The 17,110-nt window shown below is 39.2% G+C and overlaps 1 protein-coding gene and 1 pseudogene across 13 annotated transcripts in view; one reads left to right on the top strand and one right to left on the bottom strand.

Annotated features, from left to right (window-relative positions):
* Window positions 1-17,110, top strand: part of CUNH3orf67 (chromosome unknown C3orf67 homolog) — a 273,967-nt gene that overhangs the window by 72,244 nt on the left and 184,613 nt on the right. The gene's annotated exons all lie outside the window — the stretch shown is intronic.
* Window positions 15,262-15,830, bottom strand: LOC115071703 (annotated as a pseudogene).

Below are 17,110 nucleotides of genomic sequence, written 5' to 3'. Positions count from 1 at the left end.
TTGGTTTGGTGTCTTAGTTTGTTCTTCATTGCTGTGACAAAATACTCTGACCAGTACCAACTTGGGGAGGAAAGGGTTTATTTGTCTTATGTCTCCCAGGTCGCAGTTCATCAGGGAGTCCAAGGTAGGAACTCAGGGCAGGAAAATTATTTTGTTATTTTCATTTCTGTGTATGAGTGTACTGCTGCCTGCATGTATGTAAGTGCACCTGTGTTGTACAGTGCCTGCATAAGTCAGAAGATGGTGTCAGAGCCACTAGAGCTGGAATTATGGATGTTTATTAGCTGCCATGTGGGTACTGGGATTTGAACATGGGTCTTCTGCAAGAGCAGCTAGTGCACTTAGCTGCTGAGCCATCACTCCAGCCCCATTTCATTATTTCTTCATTGCCCTTTTTTCATCATTTCATTCATGTGTGCCTTGATCTTTATTTCTTTCCACCTGCCAGGTTTGGTTTGGTTTGGTTTGGTTTGGTTTGGTTTTCTAAGACCCTGGGGTATATCATTGTATTTTATTTGAGATTTCTCCCAGTTTTGATGCATTATTTCCTACCATTTTATAGCTTTTGCAATATTTGCACAATATTCGTTATTTTCTAAGTCTCCTTTTTGCCGCCATGTATTGTTCACTGTGATCTCATGGGTGTGTTCGTCTCATTCAGTGTATAGGATTCCTTCTGGTAGCTTCTGTAGTGCTGGCCTAATTGTCATAGATTCCTCTAATTTGTGTTTAGCATGGAAGTTCTTTGTTTCGAATATAAGGATAGTTTCACTGGGTATAGTAATCTGGGCTAGCAGTCATTTTCTTTCAGAGCATGAAATACATCTTTCCATTTTCTCCTTGGTTTTAGAGTTTCTGTTGGAAATATGCTGCTATTCTGATGAGTTTCCCTCTGTATATGTCTTGATGCTTCTCTGTGAAACTCCTACTATTCTTTCTTTGATCTGTATAATTGGTGGTTTTAATTATAATATGATGTCATGATGCTCTTTTTTGGTCTTCTGTGCTTGATGTCCTAATGCCTCCTGTGTCTGGATGCCCATCTCTTTCCCTAGATTTTGGAAATTTTGTGCTGTGGTTTGATTCAGTATATTTTCTATGCCTTGACCTTGGGCTTCTTTTCCTTATTGTATACTTGTGCTTCACATTTTGGTCTGTGTGTGTTATGTGTGTTCATGTGTGTGCATGTGTTTGGAAGCCAGAGACTGATGTACAGTATCCTCCACTTTCTCTTCATTTTGTAAGATGGGGTCTTTTAATGTACCCAGAGCTCACTGATTTAGATAGACAAACCAGCCAATCAACGCCAAGGATTGTTCTGTCTGTAGTGCCTCAACAATTGGGTTATAGAACATGTCAGTGCACTTGACTTGTACGTGGGTCTAATACTTGTTCAGCAAGCACATTATTTCTACTGCCTACAGAACAAATAAAATCTCTGTCCATTTATCTAATCAACTTCCACTGTGTCTCTACTTGCTCATTGTTTCTCCAGCCATGTCAATACTTCCAACTAGTGGTAGATGGCCTTTGTACTCCTGTTTTCCTCTCATCCTAAAATGTCTTTCTCACCCTTTGTGAACACTTACTTGCTCTATAAGATGCTTCAGAATGGGGCTGGAGAGATGTCTCAGCAGTTAAGAGCACTGACTGCTCTTGCAGAGGACTCAGGTTCAATTCCCAGCACCCACATGGCAGCTATGAACCATCCTTAGCTCCAGTTCCAGGGGAATCCGAAGCCCTCTTCTGACCTCCGTGGCGTGGCATGACACAGATGCACTAACATGCATACACTTATACACATAAAATAAAAATAATAAATAAAATATATATTAAAGGAAAAAGAAAGCCAGGAATGGTAGTGCACACCTTTAATCCCAGCACTCGGGAGGCAGAGGCAGGTGGATCTCTGTGACTTCAAGGCCAGCCTGGTCTACATATTGAGTTCCAGGACAGCTGGGGCTACAGGGAGACCCTGTCTCAAAAAGACTTAAAAAAAAAAAAAAGGAAAAACAGAAAAGGTGCTGAGTTGGCAGTTGTATCGTCATTCAGGCCAGGAATGTTGGGTTTTGAACAGTGAGAGAAATGAACATGAAATGAGGAGCTAGCATAAAGAAAAGGAAAGTTACAAGGGATCAAAACTGTATGGAGCAAGGACAGCATGACGGGTACCTTAACAAGTTCCATTAACTCTCACAACTACGTAAGGTGTGATCATTGGCAGAATACAGGCTCAAAGAAATTCAGTGTGGCCCAGTATCACATCTGTGGGACCACATCCTAGGGCTGGGATTCCCAAACCAGATTTTTGTTTTTGTTTTTTGCCTCTCTGCAGAGACTTTTTAAAAATTTTGAGATATTTTGTCCGTGGAACTCTGCCTTATATTATAGTTTTATAAAGTGAAATGATGAATAATTTGAGTCTCTAAATAACTATAATTTGAAACTTCAAATTACTTCTCAACTGTAAGCTAATTAAAATTTTCAAGGCTGGCCCCTCTAAAGTTGAAAATGATTTGGCATCTCTTTCCATGTGCTAAGCTGCATCTGTCTTCACCGTATGTGGAGTCTGCCCTACTGCATTTGCACGTGTTGACCTAGGCTTGGGTCGAGCAGTTGGGAGTAAGGGTAATAATCATTCCCAGGCTCTAGGGTAAAGTTACCAAAAACTAATCGAGAAACTATACTCAGTCACTAATTTAGTTCACAGTTCTAAAGACAGTGATCACTCAGGGGTGTTCTGACAAATAGTGTCACTATAATTAAAAAAAAAAAATGAAAGAAAGCCAGTAACAGTTATTGATGGTTCATTGCAGATGAACTTCTTTTAGGCTCTTCCAACAACAACAAAACAGGTCTTATTTAAGTAGAGAAGAGCTAGTCAATAGGCAGGAGGGAGTGCTATCACCAGCATGTTCTCACAGCCAGATCTTTCCTCCTTCCTCACCCAGTCAAACTCATACATTTTCTCCCTTTCCCCTTAAATATTAATAATGAGCCAAAGAAATATAAACACACAACTTTAATGTTCAGAAAAAGCCTGGACCCACCCCTGAAGTCCTGCCTCACAGACGTTAAATTAGAAGTTAAAGCTGAAAAGAGGATATGTGCATTTTAGAGAACAGAGCTGGAGCGCCTGCTTGGGTTCACTTCTTGCTTCTAATACTCACTGGCCATGTGAGCACTAACCAAGGCTAGTGCCTCAGTTTCCATATATATATACAACAGGGATAGTAATGCACATCCCAGGAGGTTTCAGTATTGTATGATATTGATAAGGTATATAGAACAGTGTTTGGCATAGGATAAGCCCAATATGTGTTCATCCTGGATATTCCCAGTAAGAAAATCTTTGAGTAGAAAAATCTAAAAATAGTCCCCCTTATGCTTATCTATTCTGGTGTGTTTAGTTTGGTTGTTTTTTTGTTTTTTGTTTTTTGTTTTGATAAGTCTTGTTTTCTATTCAGGCAGGGCACCACTACATAAACCAGGCTGGCCTCAGCTTCTCAAGTAGTGAGATTACAGGCATGCAACCCCATGCCCTGCTTTGTATAAATGCTTCTAGCAGAAAAGACTTAAAACTAAGCTATAAGTCCCAAAACTTCTATCTAAATTGAGTATGATTTTTTTTCTTGTTAAATTGGAAGCAATTTGTATACCCACATTCCTTTTGGTTTAAGGAATCTAAAGACTTGAAATGACAAGAGGATTAGCACAATCATGATTGCAAATAGCTTTCATGTGGCAGGTATAGCTGTTTTAGTGACTATAGCAGACTGGTCCATAAAACCCACCCAGTTGCTGCACTGCTCCACAGATGGCCACTTAAACAATTTAATGTCACTAAAATATTCTAGCACAGAATTATTTAAAACACATTATACAAATTTATCATTTTGAGCTGCCTGAAGCAATGTGATGATTCCACTGGCCCATGGTCAGCACGGCTTTCCTCAGATACTGTTTCTTCAGCTTTCCCTCTCCCGTTCCTCTTTCTGTTCACCCCTCTTCTTCCATTTGTGCATGGCTGCTACCACCAATCAAGCCTAAGTTTCCTTATCTAGTCTAGCCTAAATGTCTCGCTTTGGATTGAGGATCATGTTGTCTTCCACTGTCACCCTTCACACATTCATTCTAGCGCTTTCTAGGATAACCATACCTTCAAGTCCAATGGTTACTTAACTGTAGACAACTCAGGAAGACTGAATGTACTAGACTCAATGGTAAGAGGCTTCTACCTCTGGATTTAAGAAGGGGTAAACCGTTCAGCTAGCCCATCCATCAGGCACAGAACATTGTAGAATGTGCCATCCATTCATGTGGCAGATAAGTATGTGTATCACAAAAAAGACCACGATTCCTCACAGACATTCTTGGCAGAATGCTGATAAATTGTGGCAATATTGAAGTCCTTTTGAACAGAGCACTCCAGACCATCACTACCAATCATTTGATGCTGGGACTTAGGATGAAACCTATCTGCTGTCCAGGATTATGAGTTTTGCAAAAGACAGTTTTCTTCAAATGAATTTTTTCTGATATTGAGTCTCCATTAAGAAAGAAAGAAAGAAAGAAAGAAAGAAAGAAAGAAAGAAAGAAAGAAAGAAAGAAAGAAAGAAAGAAAGAAAAGAAGAAAGACCTGAGGACAAAACATTAAATCTCAGCTCTGTGAAGGCATTTCTCTGGGGAGCAAACATAATATGACTCCGAATCTCAGACATCTCCAGCAAGCCTTGGGCAAGTTGTAGACTCTGTCAGTGGATAGTTGAATTTTTTTCACAAGTGTCTAAAGTGCTATTGCTTAAGATATGATCAATATACTTTAGATACCAGACTGAAGCAGACTTGGCGTTCTTGTGTGGAAGTTCAGAACCCGGATTTCAGTCTTGTCAGATTGAGAGCCAACCCCCACCACACTTTTTTTTTTCTTTTTTGGTGCAAAGTCAGGTTAGCAAAAGTAGCTCATTACTCAGGAGTCAATGAGAGTTTAGATTGTGCTAAGCATTATCACATTGAATGTTCAAAGCAATCCTACAAGGTAAAGTTTACTTTTAATTTGAAGGTAAAAGTCATAAAATTAAACAAAGGAGGCCGTATCTTACCTAAAGTCCAAAAGCCAGAAGCAGTGGAGGAAATTTGGGAAGCTAGAGGAGGGAAGGTGAGTGTGAGGGTCCTTACAAAGCTGCACTGTGGGACTGGAGAGAGGGTTCAGGGTTAAGAACACTTGCTGGTCCTCCAGAGGACCTGAGTTCAGTTCCCAGCAACCACATGACAGCTAACAACCATACTTAAGTCCAGTTCCAGGGGATCCTCTTCTGGTCTCTGCAGGCATTGCATGCACATGGTGCACTTACATACATGCAGGCAAAACATTCATACACATAAAATAAAAATAACAAAGTATTTTTTTAAAGCTGCCCTGTGTTCCTTTCTTTGGGGAGAAAGGTTCTCCTTTACCCTAGAACAAAGTGCTGTTACAGGCTTGGTGTTCTAGCCTACCTCCAGATCCTTTCTTAGGTACCAGGAATTGAAGGCTGGAACCACCTCTTACCTTCCCTTACTCAATTCTTAAGGGGGATAAGCTGAGCTTTCCCCAGGCAGAACTGTACTTTGATAACTGGTCCTTGTCCTGCCCTGCTTCCACTGCCTCACACTTCTTTCAGGTTCATATGTAGATTCTGCCCTTGGTCCCAGGTGGAGTAGAGAGAGCTACAAAGGCACAGCAAGAGGCAACTCCTCCTTGCCAAGTGGTTTTAAGCTGCCTCCTCCATGCCTCCTGTGAGCTGCCTCCTTTCATCCCCCTGCGTTAACAAAGAAGCTGTAAAACCTGTACCAAGGAAGAGACTGTCCAGAATGTCTATACCCCTAGAGTCTTTCCAGTAGAAGCTAAGCCCTCAATAAGTGTTTCCTTCCAGAGCACTGTTTGCAAGGCATAGGACACCCATAAAGGTAGTGCATGCCTGTCATATGTGCCAGCTACAAGTGTACTACAATTCCTAAATATAGTCAGGGCTTGTTTTGGTGCTTTCTGGGGTGTCTGGCATCTTTGTGCAGAGGTTCTTTCATGTTGTATGATTGATACTCATGGAAAACTCTTGCCTCAATTATTCAATCTCTCTTCTCATTCATTTTCACTGTATGTGTATGAGTATTATGCCTGCATGTATATATATGTGCCATTTGTGTGCCTGGTGCGTACAAATGTTAGAAGAGGGCATCAGATCTTCTGGAACTGGAGTTACAGACTATAGTGAGCCACCATGAAGATGCTGGGAACCAAATCTGAGTTCTCTGCAAGAGCACCCAGTACTCTTAACCACTGAGCTGTCTCTCCAGCCCCTCATTTACCTTCTTAAACTCTGAATGTAGGGGCTAGAGAGACAGCTCAGCGGTTAAGAGCACTGACTGCTCTTGCAGAGGACCTGAATTCAATTCCTAGCACCCATGTGGTGGCTAACAGCCATTGGTAACTCCAGTTCCAAAAAGATCTGATGTCATCTTCTGACCTCCGTGGGCATTGCACGACATGGTTGAGCTCACATACATGAAGGCAATACACTCTCACACATAAAATAAAAATAATAATTTTTTTTTAGAAAACTCTGAATGTAACCCCTCATACATCCATGTGGATATTTTCAGCTGGGAGAGACTGACTGATAGAAAGAAACTTTGGTTCCTGAATGTTTCAAAGATAGGTCAGCAACAAGAGCATTAATTAGGCATAGGAACAAATAGGAGGGAGGCTACTCTTCTGTCTTCATAGTAAACAACATAGTTTAGTGATTAGCCCATTTTATAGATAATTAATGACTTGCTCAAGTTTTCCCAGACATTCAGGAGAGAGCCAGGATTTCAGACAAGCCAGACTGTTAACAGGAACCCTGTGCTCATAGCATGTGATGCCAACAGTCAGGATAAAACACAGCTTCCTTCCTGCAGCAGCTTTCCACACAGCAGCTCTGTCTTCATCCTTGGGTCTTGCTGACCACTGCTTAGGCCTCCATTCATTCTCCACCTTCCTGTTAACTCCACATCTGCTGTCACCTTGACTTCCACCTCCTTGCAGTTAGGATACCTCCTAGCATTCCCTTTCCAGCAAACAGAAAACATTTATCTTAATCTTGTTCATGCTTAGATGTTGAGGTGTGGTTTCCAGAATGGACCTTAAGTAGAGAGTGCCCACTACAAATTTGATTGTCTTTAAAATAGGCAGTATAGAAATGAAGACAAAGGTTGCTCTTTACCAAAAGACTGATTTTACAGAAGCAAGGAGGCCCTTGCTGTTCCGTTTCCTCAACCCTGCCCACACTTCTGATCAAAGTGCTCTGAGGCCCAGGATCATCTGATGCTCCTTTCAGCAGAAGTGGGAGAAGCAGGTAGGGGTTTAAATACAGCTGAATGGCAGTGTGGCCACCACAGGCGTGCCTTGCTGTCACCGTCCCTCTTCTAAAACATGTGTCCTACTTTCCAAGCTACTCCCTGCTCCTTTGTTCTCTTTCTCTAATTAAAAATAAAAAAAAAATTGTCAAAATGACTAATATTCTAGTATCAAGACCATCACAGACTCAAACAGGTGATTTTTATGCTATTGCTATAGAAACAGCAGCAAAAGAAATGAGCGGAAACCTTGCTTTCAGGCAATTCAGCTATTCAGTTTTAGACCACGTGGTACCGTAAGAGACCTTTTCCTTTTAAATAAACAAAAATGGAAGGCCTATCACTGTAAATCTATTATTTACATAAAGTTTTAGGGATTTTTTTTTTCCTCATCAAAAGTGCCATATAGAAGAGTAGAGATTAAATGAATTTTCTTAAATACTGCCTCAGTTTAGAATCATACAGATGTTTCTTTAAGTACAGTGTCTTCAGACAGTGTTCCATTTCTGCCACATGATTTGGGGAGCCTCCATTCAGGGGATGTTTGATAGAATGTGTAAATTACAGGAGAGTCATAAGCTTCCTTACATTAATTCCTCAAGGTAGCCAAATGGCCTAAATTGGTGGCTTGGCCTTTGATCAGGTCTTATCAACTGGTCACTTCCCTGGCTGACAGAGACTGTTATAGGGGCGACTTAACTCCTGCTGTGCCAAGGCCTGCTCTGGTGGCCTGACCTTATCAACTGATCACTACAGAGACTGTTTGCAGAGTCAACCTAACTTCTGCTGTGCCAAAAGATAACCTTGCCTGCTCATCCTGAGAAAACAACCTCAGGAAGGAGACCCTCAAGTACCCCAAGGACTCTGACACCTGACACCACACAAATTCCTACAGCTGCTTTCAACAGAGTTCCTATGCACATTGCTCTGCTGATGTCTGTATCTGAGGACAGAGCACAGGCCCTTTTCTATATTCTCTTGAATAAAAGGAGCATAGTCCTTGCCTATTGTAGGTCTAGCTCTCGTTCTTATTTCTTAACTTTAAACTCCTTCCTTTTTCTGTTCTCCTAAATCTAACAATGTTCAATGTTTAGTAAAATGACGGGCATTTGCTGCCCAAATTATACTGCCCTAAAATTCTATAGAGAAAATAGAAACGCTCTCTATTTGTGTATTTGTTGTACTCAAGAGAGGAGAGCCTAGTAGCCCCTAGAATTTGGAAGTGTTTGAAAGTGATTTGAGTGTGCATGTGAATTCCTCCCTGAATACTGTAAAATTAATTAATTTATTCATTCATTCATTCATTCATTCATTCATTCATTGAAAAGAAAAGAGAAAATAGGGAATTCTTCAGAAACCCAATGTGAAGATGCTGTTAGACTTCTGCTCATAAAATCAGCTGGGCATCTTACTGAACATTTTTAGGAAGCATTACTTTATGCCTCGAATGCCAGCATGAAAGCTCCTATAAACACTTTAGCCTTGAGTTGGAAACTAGACTTGACTTTGGAACTGAAGAACTTAATTTGCTTCTACATTTCAAGATTATTTCAGGCCAATAGGAATTTGCTCAAGTAGTAAGTTTTTCATATTGCCTAACTTAATTGGGAAATGTGTTTGCATTGATAAGTTTTCAGGCTAACTTAAATTAAAAAGAAAGCTTTCTAATTTCACTTTCCATTTTCTAGAAAATTATAAAATAAAAGAATATATAAAATGTCGCCAGTGAGTTACTATTAACATAATCTATAATAACCAAAACCGTCCTCAGACCCTGCAGGAAGACACGCCTTCCTGTTTTTGTAGATCCTCCACAAACGATCATTCTCTGACTCCAGGGACATAGATTTTATCATATAGCCTTCCAGTTTGTATATGACAGCACTGAATGTCCTCCAAAGCATCCATTAGAATGCTATTGACAAACTGTCCACTCCCATTGAACTAAGTACTCGATAAACCACTGTAAGTAAACTGTTGTGTTCCTAGCTCGAAGGATAGTCTATTGATTCCCCCACATGACTCTGGGCCTGGCAGAGGAGCCCTATCTGCAGGTCCTCCTGGGACCTGTGAAGTTTTACAGTATCTTCCTTGACATCTCAGCAATGAATCCTTTTTAACATTGATTGTTAAGACCCTGTGTGTTCTTTATTTTATTTCAAATGAATACTTAGCTACTAATAATTGCTTTGCTCTTATGGGCTTAAAGCTTTCCAGTTCATAGTGTATTATGTAATAGATTAATGCATGTCTATAATAAGAAAATTTGGAATCACTCTCTACAAGAACAGGTATTAATGCTTCTGTGAGCTACTCCAGATATTAATTATTTGTGTATGTGGCATTTTCCCTTTTTCCCACAAAAAGAACCCTAACTTTCATACTCTCCAGCAGCTGGTTTGGTAATGACAGTGATGCTTTTACTTTACCTATCGAGAGAATCATTCCATTCTTTTTACTGACTGCCATGTATAACACGTGAGCATAGCTTAATTCTGCTTATTCAGATCCTTGTGTTGTCCTCCAAGTATTTCTTGTTTTGTATTAGTGTTATAGTGAACATTCACATATGTGTATGCCTGTGTACTTGTGAAACATCAGCCATTTAAAGATGTATGAAGTTAACATGTAAACATAGAACAAGAGAATGTATATATTGTCTGTCTAAGGCATTAGAATTATCCCCAGTTAGGGAGGGACATTCAGGAAAGCAAAATGAGAAAGGATAGAAATAGCTAAACAATAAGTATTGGAGACATTTAAGGATAGCTCACAGAGTCCTTTTACCCTGTTGGATATTGTCAGATTTCTGCTGATAGGAAACGTAGTAAATTTTAAATTTCCTTGACTCTATATAATTGGAGATCTTTAATAATCAGTTTGTATCGTATTTTATATTGATAATTGAGAATCTAAAATCTTTAATTGATTTGTGATTTGTTAAAAATATACATTTTCCATCAAATATCATTTTATTGTAAATTTTGGAAAGTGATAATTTAAAGTGGTACTGTTCAGGTTGACAAAATAGTCAATTAAATGGAACAAGCAATGTCCTGATTCTACATATGAACAATAGTTTAGAGAGCTGGGTTTAAAGGGTAAGTCCATTGGCAATTCATGAAAACAAATATGTGTGGAAGGTAAGAGGGTGTATGGTATATAAATTTATATAATCTGAATTCTTTTATATGAGATTGTTTTGAGTAGGCAGATTACACCCCAACTCTAGCTTCTCTAAGGAAAGTGAATGTTGTTTGAAAATAAGTGTTTTTATAGAAAAGTAAAGAGAAAAGTCAATAAGGTAAGGCTGATAAACCAATAAGGAAAATACATCGTAGGGAGCAATACCCTAGATTTATTAGACAGCTCATGTAGCTAAGTGCACCTGTGTCATGCAGTGCCAGTGGAGGACAGAAGAGGCTGTGGCATCCCCTGGAACTGGAGTTACAAGCAGTTGTTAGCTGCCATGTGGGTGCTGGGATTCTACCTGCAAGAACAGTCAGTGTTCTTAACCGCTGAGCCATCTCTCCAGCCCCTCAGCTCATATTTTCTAGTGTTTTCCTGCCCACTTTTAAAGTGCAAGGAATGCCATGTTATAGCCCTGATGTATGTTAGGAAATGGAGGTTCTGTAACCCTTGCTTTAATATATAACAGTGTGAACCTATTATCTTAGTTTCCTAGGGTTGTGCTAATAAATCACCAGAAACAGATTGGATTAAAACAATAGAAATTTATCCAAGAATAGATGTGGGGAAGTGGGTAAGAAAACCCAAAGTATTGGCAGCCAATAGCTGCTGGAAATCAGTCTCTTTCAAGGATGTGACTCTTAGTAGGTAGGTTAAACAGGTTCCAGTGGATGGACATGGTAAGGGCGTACAGAGAGGGAAGGGATCTGAATACAATCAAAATATACTGCATGAAAATTGCAAAAATTCAATAAAAAAATAAAAGGGAGCATACCAGGTCTTATTAAACAAACAAAACAATAGAAACTTACTGTTTTTGAAAGATACACGCCCCACATGAAGCTGTTGGGAGGCTGGTTTCCTCTGAAGGCACAGTGGAGAATTCATACCATGCCTCTATCCAGCTTCTCAGAGCTGTCAGCAATATTTGGCATTTGATTTCTGGGTGTGTAGCTCTCCAATCTCTAAATGTATTTTCACATCGAGTCTTCTCTTTGTGCCTTTATCCAAATTTCTCTCTTCCTGTAAAGACAGCAGTCATTAGACTACAGCCCACCCTAATCCAGCAACTTTACATTAATTTGGTTACAAAGGCCCTATTTCCAAATGAAGTCTGATTCACAGGTAGCAAGGATTAAGACTTGCTTATAGCATTTTGGGGGGGGGCGGGGCGGGGAGGTCAACAATCCATCCACAGCTATGGCTCATAGTCCCAGAACAAGAGTATTATCAATAAACTTGTATATTTCATAGTAGTAGAATAAAAACCTCTTATTTTTTCTAATGCTTTTGTTCTAAAATGCCATTTTTTGTTCTAACAAATCATTACCCAATTAGCAATAAGTGATTGAATTAGTAACATCGCCCTTTTTTATTTAGATGTAGTTCACATACCATGCAAAGTAAATTCACCACCTGTCACTTTGTTTTTTTGGTTCTTTTTGAGACAGGGTCTCCCTGTAGCCCCAGCTGTCCTGGATTCACCATGAAGACCAGGCTGGCCTCGAGCTCACAGAAATCTGCCTGCCTCTGCCTCCAAAGTGCTGGGATTAAAGGCGTGTGCCACCACACCTGGCTAAATTCACCTTTTTAAAGTGTATGATTCAGTGGTTTTGACTCTAATTCTTAGTTGTTACAACCATCACTACTACATGATTTAAAAAATATATATTTTTATTTATTATTTTAATTGTATGTGTGTGAGTGTTTTGCCTGCATGTATGTTAGTATGCCATATGCATGCAATGCCCCAGAGACCAGAAGAGGGCATCAGATACCCCAGAACTTAAGTTACAGATCATTGTTAGCTGCCATGTGCTGGGAATTGAACCTGGGTCCTCCAGAGGAACATCAAGTGTTCTTAACCACTGAGCCATCTCTCCAGCCCCAACCACTATGTGTTATAAAGTGTTATGCCAGGAAGTACCTGTACCCATTAGCAGTTTCCCTCATTCCCTTAATACCCCCAGCTCTTTCTGTGTTGTGGAATGTTTCAGATATGTGGAACAATATGTGATCTTTTGTCCCTGACTTTCAGTTAGAGCTGAAAATAATGTTTTCAGGGCTTATCCTTGTTTTAGCATTTATCAATGGTTCATTCCTTTTGAGATATGAATAGTACTGCACTGTGTGAATATATATATTTTGTTAATTCCCTTATCAACTGGTGAACATTCAGATTGTTTCCATTTTAACTACTATTAATAATATTAACATTTAGGTGCAAGGTTTTATATGGTCATACTTTTTGATCGGTCTTAGGTGTATAACTACTGAGGGCCTAACAAATTCTGTATATCTAAAAATTGCTTCAGAGTGAGGCAGAGAACCATTTTTTTTCTTCCCATGAGTAACATGTAAGAATTTCAATCTCTCACATCTTCACCAGCACTTCTTATAGTTAGTCTTTCTGTTATCCACATGCTGCTAGATACACGTTATATCTTAGGGCATTGATTGGCATTTTCCCACTGGTTAATAATGTAACTCTCCATTTGCTTATTGACCACATATTATTTTCATGGAGAAATGTCTATATAAAATACAGTCCCATTTTAACTTCTATCATGTCTTTTTGTTGTTTATTTGTATCAGTTCTTTATATTCTAGACATTTGACCATTATTAGATCATGATTTGAAGTTACATTTTCCCATTCTATGGACTGTTTTATTTTCATATTGGTATATCGTGTTTTAGTTTAGATTCATCTCAGAGTATTTTCTTAATTCCTTGTGATTTTTTTCTTTGACCCATCTTTAAGTTAGTAGTACCTATCCCCTTCTTTATTGATTTTTTTTAGTTTTATTTCCTCATAGGCAAGTATTTTGTAATACTTCAGTCATTGAAATTTATTGAGACTTGCTTTGTGATCTGACATGTGGTGTTGACCTTAGAGAGTATTTCCTGTGCACTTGCAAAAGCACGTGTATGTTCTGCTGTTGAACGGACTATTTTATGTCTTGTTAGGTTTAGTTGGTTCACAGAGCTGCTCAAGTTGTCTAGGTCTTTGCCGCTCTCCTACTTATGCTCCACCTTATTGAAATGGAGTCCTGAAGTCTCCAATGTTCATACTGACTTTTCTATGTCACCTTTCAGTTCTGTCAGGTGTTGCTTTATCTATTTCAGAGTTCTAGTTCTGATGTATATGCTTTTATTTACTTGGTAGGTTGACTCCTTAATGTCATTACAATATTAAATAATAATTAAATATGCTTCAAAAAGTCCTTTTTGTCTCTAGTAATAAGCATTGCCTTAAAGTCTATTCTTTCCTGTGAGATGAATATGTGTATTCTAGTGCCATTTGATTCCCATTTGTGTACTGTGTCTTTTTTCTCTTTTTATACTTTCAGCTGTTTGTGTTTTTAGAAAACTTTATCAATATATTTTGTATGAAATAAAGGGGTTTCATTATGACCTTTTCATACATGTATAAAATATCAACTGCTTGATTTGAATCTAAAATAAATGTGTTTTGACAGCACATAGTTGGGTTCTTTAAAAATTTATTCTGTCAGTTTTCACCTTTTGTTTGGAGTGTTTTATTCGCTTATGCTTAAGGATAACACAGGATCTATAGCTGCTATTTTGCTCTTTGTTTTCTATGTCCATTATGTCTTTTTGTTCCTCTCTTTGAAATATTTTCTTTTTAAAATTTCATTCATTACTGTTGTTGTTGTTGCTGTTGTTGTTGTGTGATGGTGAATCATGTGCCAGGACGCACATGTTACAGAGAACAACTTTGTAGAGTCAACAATTAAACTCGGGTTTCAGATTGCATGGCAAGTATTTTTAGTGTTTGAGCCATCTTCCCAGCCCTAAATGAAACATTTTCTTTTGAACCATTTTAATTTCTTTGTATTTATTTTACTATATGTATTTTTCCCAAAAGACTTTCTCTAGTAGGTTCCCTGGAGATTGCATTTAACATGTTAATTTATAACAATCTAGTATAGTATTGAATTAATACATTTAACATCTCAATTTATACAATATCGTATGGTATTAACTCAATTACAATGGTATATAAAAACTAAGTTCTTTTCTTTCTCCTTTCCTTTGCAATATTCTTGTCTTACGGATTACATCTTATATACTTTGTGCTCATAAACATGAGTTTATAATTATTGCTTTGTATTCTTTTTTTTTAAAAAGAAATACAAATCTTAGAAAAAATTTGGGTTTTGTTTGTATTTGTTTTTGAAACAGGGTGTATGAGTTACTTTTCTGCTCCTGCAATAAAACACCACAACCAAAGCACCTAAAAGAAGGAAGAGTTTAGAGGGCTTTCCAGAGGACTAAGACTCCATCATGGCAGGGAAGACAGGAGGCACTGGAGCAGAAAGCAGAGCACTCACAATCTTCAAAAGCACGGAAGCAGAGGGAACAAGCTGAAGGCTTTGAACTCTCTTGCTCCCAGTGACATGCTTCCTCCAGTAAGGCCATGTGCTTGCCTCAGCAGCACCCCTGGGAACAAGTATTCAAATACTTAGAACCTGTGGAGGACTTCTCTCATTCAGATTGCCATACAGGGACCAAGTCATATTGTGTGACTCAGACTGGCCTTGAACTCACTGTAGAACCCAGGTTGTCCTTAAACATTTTATCCTCCTGCCCCAGCCTTCTGAGTGCTGGAGTTAGAGACATGGAACCACCATACACAGCTGTTTTATGGGATTTTTTTTTTTTTAAATATCCAAAATGTGTTTATTGGGATGCTTTCTCACTCATCTTGATTCAGGGTTCTTTTAGTGCTGCTTCCTCCTGAAGGAATATCCTTCTGTAAGCCATGCTTTTCCGCCTGTAGGCTGACAGAGGACAGTGGAGCAGCCAACACACAAGACTACCGTCTGTGCATGGCTAAAGACTGTGGTGATTTTATAGTATCCTGGGCATTTCACATCCATGAAGTAGAATTGGGGCTCTGCACCAGGTGCTTCTTGTGTTTTCTCTTCTCTTCTGGAGAGGGATGAAGGAGATCCTTTGCAAGAGGCATGTTCTTGTAGGGAGGTCGTCACCGCCGGAAAGGCTGTTTTATGGTTTTAAATAAGATTGTCTAGGGGAAGTTATAAACAAAAATGTTTATGCTGCTTTTTATGTTTGTGTACTTATTTACATGTCTTTGTTTCTGTATATTATCATCTGGATATGAAGTACTATGTACTATCCTTTCATTTCAGCCTGAAGGAATTACTTCCTTTTCTTATTATGATCAAATACCTGACAGAAGGGTTTATTTTGATTCATAGTTTGAGTGTCCAGTCTATCATGGTGGAGAACTCGTGGCAGCAGGAGCATGTGGCAGCTGGTCACAGTGTCCACAGTCAGGAGGCAGAGAGTGATGATTGCCTCTGAGCACCCTTTCTCCTTTCTATTAAATCTGGTGAAATGGTACCAAGTACATTTAGGGTGGGTCTTCCCACCTCCATTACTTTAATCTAGCAACTCACTCACAGACATGCCCAGAGGTTCATTTCCATGATGATTTTAAATCGCACTGTAATAGTTACTTTTCTGTTGCTTTGATAAAACACCATGACCAAAAGTCACTGAGATAGGAGTTTATTCTGGCTTATGGCTGGAGGCAGGGACTCTGTAATGGCACAGAAGAGTGACAGAGAGTGGCAGGCGCCGGGCAGGAGCAGGAAGCTAAGAGCTCACATCTTCAGACACAGACACAAAGCAGAGAGAGCAAGCTGGAAGTAGGACAAGGCCACGAACCCTAAAAGCCCACCCCAGTGACAGTCTTCCTCCAGCAAGGCCGCACCTCCTAAACCTCCACACTGTGTCACCAACTGGGGTCCAAATGTTCAAAGACCTGAGCCTTTGGGAGACATTTCTCATTCAAATACCCACACTCACCGAGTTGGTAATTAACACTATCACAACTGCCTCTGCTGTTTTTTTAAGGTGGATTTGCTAGTAACACATTCCCACAGTTTTCAATGACTTAAGAAAGTCTTAATTTCTTTTTCATTTCTGAATGATATGTTGACTGAATTTAGAATCTTAGGTTGAGAAACTTTCTTTCATTGCTTTGAATATATCCGAATGTCTTCTGGTCTCCCTGGTTTCTAGTGAGAAGGCAGTATTAATCCTATTGCACATCCCTTCTGCACAGTGATCCTCCCCTCTTGCTACTTTCAAGGTTCTCTTTGCTTTGACTCTCCATAGTTTGAGTGAGATCCTCCTAGGCACCGTTGTTATTCATTATACTTGGATGTTTTGCTCTCCTTACATGTGTCGTTGTTAATGTTTTTAGTCATGTTTGGTAGGTGTGGGGCTGTAACTTCAGTGTTTCTGTCCTGTGTTTCTTTCCTCTCCTCCTGTTACTCTCATGGGTCTATGTTGGTTCAGCATCCCACTGCTTCCTCGGGCTATGCTTGTTTTTCTTCATGATACATGACAATAACTGATACTAGTTAGACAAGCCCTATTGCTGGAATGAAGAACAGAAACGATGATTACTTTCACATGGACAGATAAACCGTGTAACAAAATCCAGCACCCCTTCCTCAGTCTACACAAACTAGGAGAAGGTG

The sequence above is a fragment of the Nannospalax galili genome, unplaced genomic scaffold, assembly GCF_000622305.1.
Source record: "Nannospalax galili isolate Female #2095 unplaced genomic scaffold, S.galili_v1.0 scaffold561, whole genome shotgun sequence".
Lineage (NCBI taxonomy): Eukaryota > Metazoa > Chordata > Mammalia > Rodentia > Spalacidae > Nannospalax > Nannospalax galili.
The sequence above is the reverse complement of the archived record's forward strand: the minus strand, read 5'-3'. Positions and strand labels throughout refer to the sequence as shown.